This window comes from Erithacus rubecula (assembly GCF_903797595.1).
Source record: "Erithacus rubecula genome assembly, chromosome: 26".
In the NCBI taxonomy this organism is placed as follows: domain Eukaryota; kingdom Metazoa; phylum Chordata; class Aves; order Passeriformes; family Muscicapidae; genus Erithacus; species Erithacus rubecula.
In genome coordinates, this window is record NC_136678.1 from 2,913,465 (window position 1) to 2,921,974 (window position 8,510).

An 8,510-nucleotide genomic window follows, 5' to 3' on the forward strand; every position below is an offset into this window, starting at 1 on the left:
GGGCTATGGAAGCTTACTTTTAAAACATTTGGCTTCCCATATCAAAACACTTTTTTTCTCTACACAAAGTGGCACCCTGTCTTATGGTGCTATAAGTCATTGAAGCCCACAGGAGTAAACACTTAAAAGTTACCTCTTGCACCTATAAAGTAGCAACTTCTTGGTGTGTTAGCGTTCCTTATACCTTTAACTCGCAAACTCTTTTTCTTCCTCTTAGTTTTATTGTGTGGCTTTGCCTTGATTGTGCTCAAGGGTGTCAGACACACCTCGCTGTCTCTGTGGTTGGAATGACTGGGGCATGTGCATGTGTGCAAGGCAATAAATGCTGTCCCTGCTGTGAAATCAGAAGAAACAGGTCTCAGTGGTCATGGTTTTGTTTCTTTGTTTTAGTTTGGTTTGACTATGAATATCGCAGTTTTCTTTCTGAATCTCTTCTTGGATCTAGTCTTGACTCTCAGTTCTTCTGGCTTTGTCTGCTCTGCTAAGTCCTGCTGTGAAAGTAAACACAGAATCTCTTATTCATCATTTATTTGGGCTTTGTTTCAGTGTGTACTGAAACTTCAGCTGTTGTTTTGAGACCGTGACAGGGTTGGAGACTGGAGACTGAGCCACTGGGTGAGGTTTTGCAAGGTGTGGTGAGCTAATCTATCATCCTGCTGCTGCCAAAAGGGACAGGACCACAGGGGAAAGGAAAACAGGGGGGGCAATCTTCCCTTTCTGGATAACCAGCTCCTTCATCAGCTTGGCCATGTGTGGTACTGAAGCCTAAAACTGTGGGTCTTGTCCAACTTGCACTGCTGTAAAGGGATTTCCTGGTGATAAATGCAGCAAACGCAGCTGTAGTTTGAGTCGCTGTTGTGTTTTTTTGTTTTCAGTAGCTGTGAAGACTTGTCAACAAGGTTACTTTCTGTAATATGAGATCCTGTATATTGTGCAAAAGCCTTCTGTTCCACCATTGCTCTTTTTATCTTAAAAAATGCAGGAAGGAGATTGGATGAAATTCTGGAGTCACAGAAACAAAAACACTTGATGGTAAGGGTTGAATTGTGTATGATTATGACATGTGGTGTAGAGTTAGGAGTCTGTCCACCCAAAAGCACCTGATGCAATAAAATACATTTTGCCCAGAATTCAAAGGGAGATTTGCTAATATTATTGGAAACTTTATCATTGCACTCAATGTTTAATAAGAAAATCTCTTTTATTTCTTCCTCCAGCTCATTGTTTAGAGAAAAATGTCTGCCTTCCTCATGATCTTTTCCCTGTTTCTTTGCCACTTCCCTGTTTCATGTGTTTTCTCTGTTCTCCATTTTGTATCCACTTGTTAGCAGAGCCACCCTTGACAGTGAAATTGTGGAGAGGGACACAGCTCTGTAATGCTGAGTCCCCATAATCACCATTCACAGTTCAGGAATCCCAGAAGCCAAACTTATATTTGGTTTGTAAATCCAAAAAAAAAAAAGTCACCAACATTGCCAGGGAATAAAGGGGGAAGAAGAAGGAGCACTGGGCACTGGGGTTAGTCAGAGTTTAGCTACTGGAAATTCTGATTCAGACACATACATGGGAAATAAATCATGTAGGTCAAGTCCTGATTTAACCCACTTACTAAATAACATAATACAGGAAACATTTGTCTGGTTTTGGGGAGGTAGGATAGGTTTGTTTACTTTTGCTTCTCAGATGCAGTGTTTATATGGTTTTCTTCTAGGTCAGGACAGGAGGAATCAAAATACCATCCCCTCTTTTTTCTGCAATGTTAATTAGGTCAAGTAATTGATGTGTCCAGTGCTCTGGGCTTCTCCAGTGACAGGCTATCATGTGAACAGCACCCAGAGAATTTGTGATTCATCTGAGTGGAATGCAGGGGCACAGAGGTGCCTACCTGGGGCTGATGGTGTGTGCCAGCTCTGGGATAACACCTGGGCAGAGAGCAAACAGCAAACCATGGTGCTTCATGAGGGCACACAAAAGCACTGCACAGACAGAGGTTGTAAAAGGAATTCTTCATCTGTCCAGCTTCCCCTGTGGAAGGTTCAGGAAGGTCACACTCAAGGCATTCCCTGTCCTAAACTGGCTGTTTTCATACTGGTTCAAAGATTGGATCTTGAGGGATTGAAATTTTGGTGTGTTTCAGATTCCTCAAGGTAAGCAGAGAGGAGAAAATACTCCAGCTTCCCTTTTGTGTATCATGGTTTTCATAATCTATCTCCTGTGTGGGTTTCTGTTCTTTCTAATGTCATCAGCTTGGAAGTTCCTTGAGTCATCAGCAATTTATTTGCATATTTGCAGAAAAGCAACTTTCCTGTAATCAGATATTACATGGTATCATTTCAAGGGCAGGATACTCCTCAAAATATAAAATAATAGCAGCATTTTCCTGTCACTTGTCCCTCAGGTGCTTTCTAACAGCTTTAGATCTTTCCTAAACTTTGGCACTCCAAAGCAGCACAGAGCAGAGCAGGATAATCCCATTTTGACCTGCCAGGACAGGGAGTGTCTCCTGGCCACCAGGGTGCTGCTGACCCGTGTCCACCTTGCCATGAGGATCCCCAAATCCAGGATTGCCCTATCCCAGGTGCAGAACCCAGCACTTGCCTTTGTTCAGCTTCACTCGGTGATTGTTCAGCCATCTGATTTGTCAGGGTCACTCTGAAGAGTCTCTTCAGGGTATTTGACAGCTCCTCCCAGTTTAGTGTTGTCAGCAAACTTAATATACCTTAACTCTCCTGTGTCCCAGTGGATTATGATGATGTTGAAGACAAATGGACATAAGATGGAACCCTGCAGACAGCAGCTTTTAAGATTTTTTTTTTTCTACATTTACAGTTAGAAAGGTTCTTTCTAACTCTTTATGATGCTGTGCTGGCTGCTTTGGACAAGCATAAAAAGTTAGATGAGAGAGAATCTACTGCAAAACAGTTTGCTGAAGTCTAGCTGAACAGCAGAAAGTAGAATATTTGACTTCACATTTAAGCTTTCATGTTAAATTATCCTGCAGGTAATTTAAATATTGTCATGGAGCTGAGGAAATGGGGCTGGGCAGATCCTCCTTGAACTCTCAATTTTTCCACAAATGTAATGGCTGGATAATCCAATTTGTTTCTTTGAGTCCTGTGTTGCTGTTTGGGCAAAGACATCTTCATGTGCAAGCTGGAAATCCTGCTGAGTTTTGCAGCAGGGAATGACCTTGTTGTTGTTTTTATTTCTCTGACAGAATGAAGACCCTGCCAGTGGAGGGCAAAAGCTCCAAGTTTTTTATTTCCAGAGGTTACTGCACCAGCTGTCTTGGGGCTGCTGAGGGAAGTGAAGGACAGAGCTGGCTTGATTTCCTGAAGAACTGGAGTTCATGCACATGCCTTTTCTGTCAGTATTCTGCAATAATTTTTAAGCTTGGTGGCTGTCTCAGCCAAGTGTGAATAGGGCAGGTGGTTGGAAGTTCCAGGAAAAGCAATTCTTCTGAGTAAAATATTCCAGTAGTTGCCCCACCTAGGGAAAGAACTCAATCTTGGCTAATCATCCTATGCTGGGGTCCTACACCTGAAGGAGGCAAGAAAGAGGAGAAAAACCTCCCCAGATTTACAGCAAAGCAGAGTTCATGAATTCTGCTGCTCATGAAACAGCTTAACCCCCTTACCCTGACATTGTACACAATAGTCTAATGTAAGGATGTTGAGCTTTCAGACTCTCCCCCATAGAAAAAGCTTCAAAGAATGAAGGTGACAGTGAATATTTACTTTTAATGCAGGCAGTGGGAGGGCTGGAAGCATCCCCCAGACAGGAGGTGACTGTTTCTCCAGGAGCCTCCTTTGAGATGAGGCTGGTCTGGGAATCCAGCAGGGACCCACAGCAGCTCAGGGGTGTCACCTCCAGCAGAATCTGTGAGCTCAGTTCCTCAGATTTGGGCTGTCCTTTGCTCCCATGGCAGCAGGGCCCTCTCACTGCTCACAGGGTGTCACCTTGGTATGGAAACTGCACTTGACCACCTTGATAATCTGGCCACCCTTGGCTAAGAGTTATATCCAGCTATGAACTTGGCTTTTTAAGAAGAATAAATACTTTTTCTTTGCAAAAAAAGCCCTGACAACAAAATTCTGCATGAAGGGCAATGTCAGAGATCTCATACTGAGCCCAGAATAAAAGAGCCAAACTCTTCCCAGCAGCATGCTACTCCACCCCTTCAACTGGATTTCCAGGAGCCAGGCTGGAGAAGGAGATGGAATTAAACCAGCAATCCCTGAAGGACACTGTTGGGGGATTCACATTTCAGTAGAGAGGAGAAAGGTACAGTTAAACAACAGTTCTGGTGATTCTTTATTAATTGTTGAACCTCTTTTTATTATTTCAGTTCCAGAGTTCATAAAATAGCCTGTCTAATGCCTCCAGAAATCCTGTTGTTCTGAACAAAGACCAGCATTTATTTATTTCAAGCATTTTCAAATAGATGTGCTACACAGCAGTGCAAAAAGCAGAGAAATTCCAATGTATTGAAATTGTATTGCATTCAATTCCTAGTTTTGTAGCTAATTCTAATAAACTATTTGGACTTGGTTTTCAAAATTCTGTAGAAGTTTAAATGTCCTAATTTAGCACTTCTTAAATATATCTTTCTTGCTAGTAAGTGAAATTAATCTGTATTTCAACAGATTACATGTAGGCAGTTTTATTCTTTTCAGATGTATTTAGAATGATGTGAAGCTTCAAAGAAAACATTTTATTACTGCTCTTCATTACTGATACTGACTGTATCAGGGTAACTGGGTGTCCCTCCATCATTTCTTCCTCAGTCCCTTTCTTATTCACCAGAACTAAACCCCAGTAGGCAATCTAATATTTTTGTTCATGTTTTTGTAGTCTTGTGCTGGAGTAGTGGAGAATGGAGGAATATATTCCCTTTTTTTCTGAAGAGACAGGAAAATTGTAGACTTAGCACTTGAGATACACTTAACACTTGGAAAAAAAAAAAATCAACTTAGTTATATTGTCTGGAGATCAGCCATGGAGTTTGATGCAGTAATATCAGTATAAAAATGTGACCTAGGTTTCTGCTGAAAGCAGAAACATTTAACTACACCAGCAACACACATCACAAGACTTCACCATATCCTGTGTGAAGAATTCTCTCCTGCACAAATTGCCTTGTGTGAAGAGCTGCAGGTGAATTATTTTTGACTGATGGCCAGCACTGTGAGTATATACAATTCAGACCCCATTTTAGGGCAAAGCTTGAATTCAAATGATGAATCCTTTGTGTACTGATCCTGTGCTCTGGGCTAAATCTGTTAACATGTGAACAGCTCTAAGTTTTGCTGCTGGGTATTTTGTGGTTTCTGGGTGTGCAGTAACAGCAAAGTGGCTCCTCTCAATTCTGTTCCTCCTGGCTGTTAAATTGTAGCAATGATGTGATGACTAATTGGAATATTAATAGTAGTATTAAATTATCTGTAATGTTTTCACCTGGATTCTTCTAATATTATTTTCATTTTTTGCCATTTAAATTTCAATTGCTTCCAGGCAGTTTCTAGATGGAAGCTGCAGCACTGCAGTGCAAAAAGTGTATTGGTAAAGGATTTTAGTGAACATTACTGTGTTAGTCTCTTAGTGCAGAGGAAACTGAATCCTGGAACTTTTTGGACTGAAGGACAGGAAAAACTGAAGGCCCAAATGGTATTGAGTAATTCTCAAACCACATTTGCTTCCCTGCATTGTTCTGGACAGTGGCTTCAAGCCAGGCTCCTCTCAGCTCTGTTCAAAACTAGTAATGTAAAACCCATGAACAGCATATTCCTCATTTCCAGATTCTACTGGCTCTCCTATGGCAGCCTTGATTTAAGATGAAATGGATTCCTAGCTATTGGCACCATGAAAGGTCTCCACTGAAAATTTAAAGAGATTTTGTTTTCATCTTGTTCAGCAAATCTTCCCTTCCTGCCACAATGACTGCAGAGTTTAGCACCAGGGGACAAATCACACATCAGGATGTCAGCATGCAAGTTGTGGGTATTCATGTTGCAAAACAAATATCCTGCTGAGAAAAAGTCCAGCCAATCCTGATCTTTTTCCCTTACAGGTGTGCAGTGCCACAACATTGTTCCCACATACAGACACAAGGGCTCTGTATTCAGCCAAACACAAATCCCTGGACATGGGCTTGAAGTGACAAAGCACCTGCTTTATAGCCAAATATTCCACCTATACCTCTAAAACCCCACAGAAGTCAGACTTTAAAGGCCTGTCCATAATTTTTGTTGGCAGCCTGAAGTTCTTAGCTGACGTAGTTGCAACAGCACCAATTGTTCTGCATGCAGAAATGTTCTAATGTTCTTCTCTGCTTTCCTGGCAGAGATTGCTGCAGAAGCCCAGGCTGCTCTCCCACTGCTGATGGTGCAGTCTGCAAATTGGTGTGGTTTTATTCCATATCCCCTGCTCTGTTGTGGTTTTATTCATATGCTTTATTCTGTACTCTTGTACAGAAGTGGCTGCAGAAGACATAAAGCAGCTGAGCAATCTCAGAGGTCACGTAGAGCATGGCAGGAGCAGTTCTTGGAGCTGTACATGGCAGTGTGTCACTCTGCACTGGGAAGCTTGAAGGAAGGACCAGATAAACCAGTTAGGTAAGAGCAGAGTTTGGGGACATTTATTCTGCTCTAAAAAACAGTGCCAGGCTGGTTGTGGAAAGATGAGTCTGTCTTGGCTTATGCCTGGCCCAACAACCCCTTGATGGTGCTATTCTGTGTTTTCTACCCATAATTGGAAAAGTATGGTAGAAACATGGCAAGGGGGAGTGTGTCTGTTTTTTTCTCTTGTTTTTGTGACAGAACTTGGTTTGGGGGTGTCCTCATGCAGACTGCTGGCAGGTACTGCTCAAGGGAATACAATACCAGCCTGGACACGTTTCACTGTGGCTTTTCAAGCCCAGCCATGTCTTTGTCATCCCCATGTGAAGAAACCCATAGGGAACAGGTGTGTGAGCACACACCTTTCTAGAGCCAACAGAACAGGTCACTCTGTCCATGGGATGACAGACAGGCTACTTTTAAATTGAGATTATAATCTTCTCTGCTCTGTTAAAGTTGTGTCTTCTTTGAGGCAGGACATTGTGCAATGCTTGCAGAGGGGAGACTATCACACTTGAGGTCTTTCACCTGAACCTTACCTTGATCACCTTTTGAACAAAGGCTGAAATTTACCCTTCTGTTGTGTTATCACAAAATCTTGTGTTAGTTTCTCACATAGAACTCTTTGTAGAACAGGCAGATGGCCTAAACATCTGATGCTTGTAGAATACAGCAACATTTACAAATATGAAAAGTTGCACACACACCTACTTGCCTTTCCATGAAGATATTCATAATCCAGTGCCAAAGAGCTCAGGTCTTGGGAATGCTTTAAAATGTCTTGGAATTAAAATTACACCAAACACAGACCCTGCTGATGGCTGTGGCTCCTTCTGTGGCTCCCTGACAGGAATAGGGGATCAGAGTCCCAGACAGACACCTGAATGTGGAACGTGCTTGTGACAGAGCTGCAAGGAGTTTTGAGGAATTTGTGTAGAAAAATTCATATTGCTGGAGGTTTGTGTCCAAAAAGGAGACAGAGGAGTCCTGTACTTTTGTTCATGAACAAAGGGAGAGGTCATGGGGCATTTCTCCATGGGGTCCCTCAGGTTGTTGGAGGGCACATTCTCCTTTTTATCCTAATTTTCCCAGCCTCATCACCCTCTCTCTTTCTTGCTAGCTGAGGTACTTGGAAGGTACAGACTTCCTGATGTACCTACTGAATATCCCCTTAATAGGCACCCCCTGTATAACACTATACATGATCATTAAAATTAGCTTCAAGTCCACCCTGGGCAGAAAATATTCATGATCTTATTAAGTTTTTGTTATTCTTCCCAAAGTTCTGGAGTTTAGCATGACCTTGGCTGAGCAGCAATGTGTGTCAATTAGTAACATTTTCTGAAATTGATGGTTTCTCCCGTTTCTTCCTTATCTACAAGCAGATTCATGGAGCCTGTAAAGACACATTCATCTTATTCCTTTCAAGTTAAAAAGTGTTGAGAAAAACTGCAGATAGAACATGCAAGAGTTCTAAGGTGGATACGTAGCCACTTTAAACACAGGTATTTGTTCAATGCATGCAGCAAAATGTTGATGTGTGCATGGGCCAGTAACTGCAAAGGCTGTTTTCATGGTTGGTATTAAATGATATTTATATTTAAAAGTAAATAATTATAACTTATAATGAATATAAAGACTAATACCATATAATATTTAATATTATATAGTGTATATAGTACTATATATATACTAATACTATATAATATATGTAGTTATACAATATATTATGTTATATTTATAATATAAATTAGGTAATTATAATTAAATTATATTAATATTTAATATTAAGGAGATCTAGGTGTGATGGGCGTTGCACTCTGCTCAGAGCACACGATTTTACATGTGGATTCAGTGAAAGGTTTTGCGGGCAGAGAGGCGGGTGCGGGTACA

General features: G+C 41.4%; 1 long non-coding RNA gene across 2 annotated transcripts; it reads left to right on the forward strand.

Moving 5' to 3' along the window:
• The first annotated feature begins 2,690 nt into the window (after window positions 1-2,690).
• LOC306812528 lies at window positions 2,691-6,808 on the forward strand. 2 transcript variants are annotated; one of them, XR_013776869.1, is made up of 3 exons: window positions 2,691-5,187; window positions 5,915-6,000; window positions 6,474-6,808. It is a non-coding gene; the product is annotated as an uncharacterized lncRNA (long non-coding RNA). The 2 variants fall into 2 exon arrangements; XR_013776870.1 differs by having other exon boundaries at window positions 2,691-4,284.
• The last annotated feature ends 1,702 nt before the right edge of the window (window positions 6,809-8,510 follow it).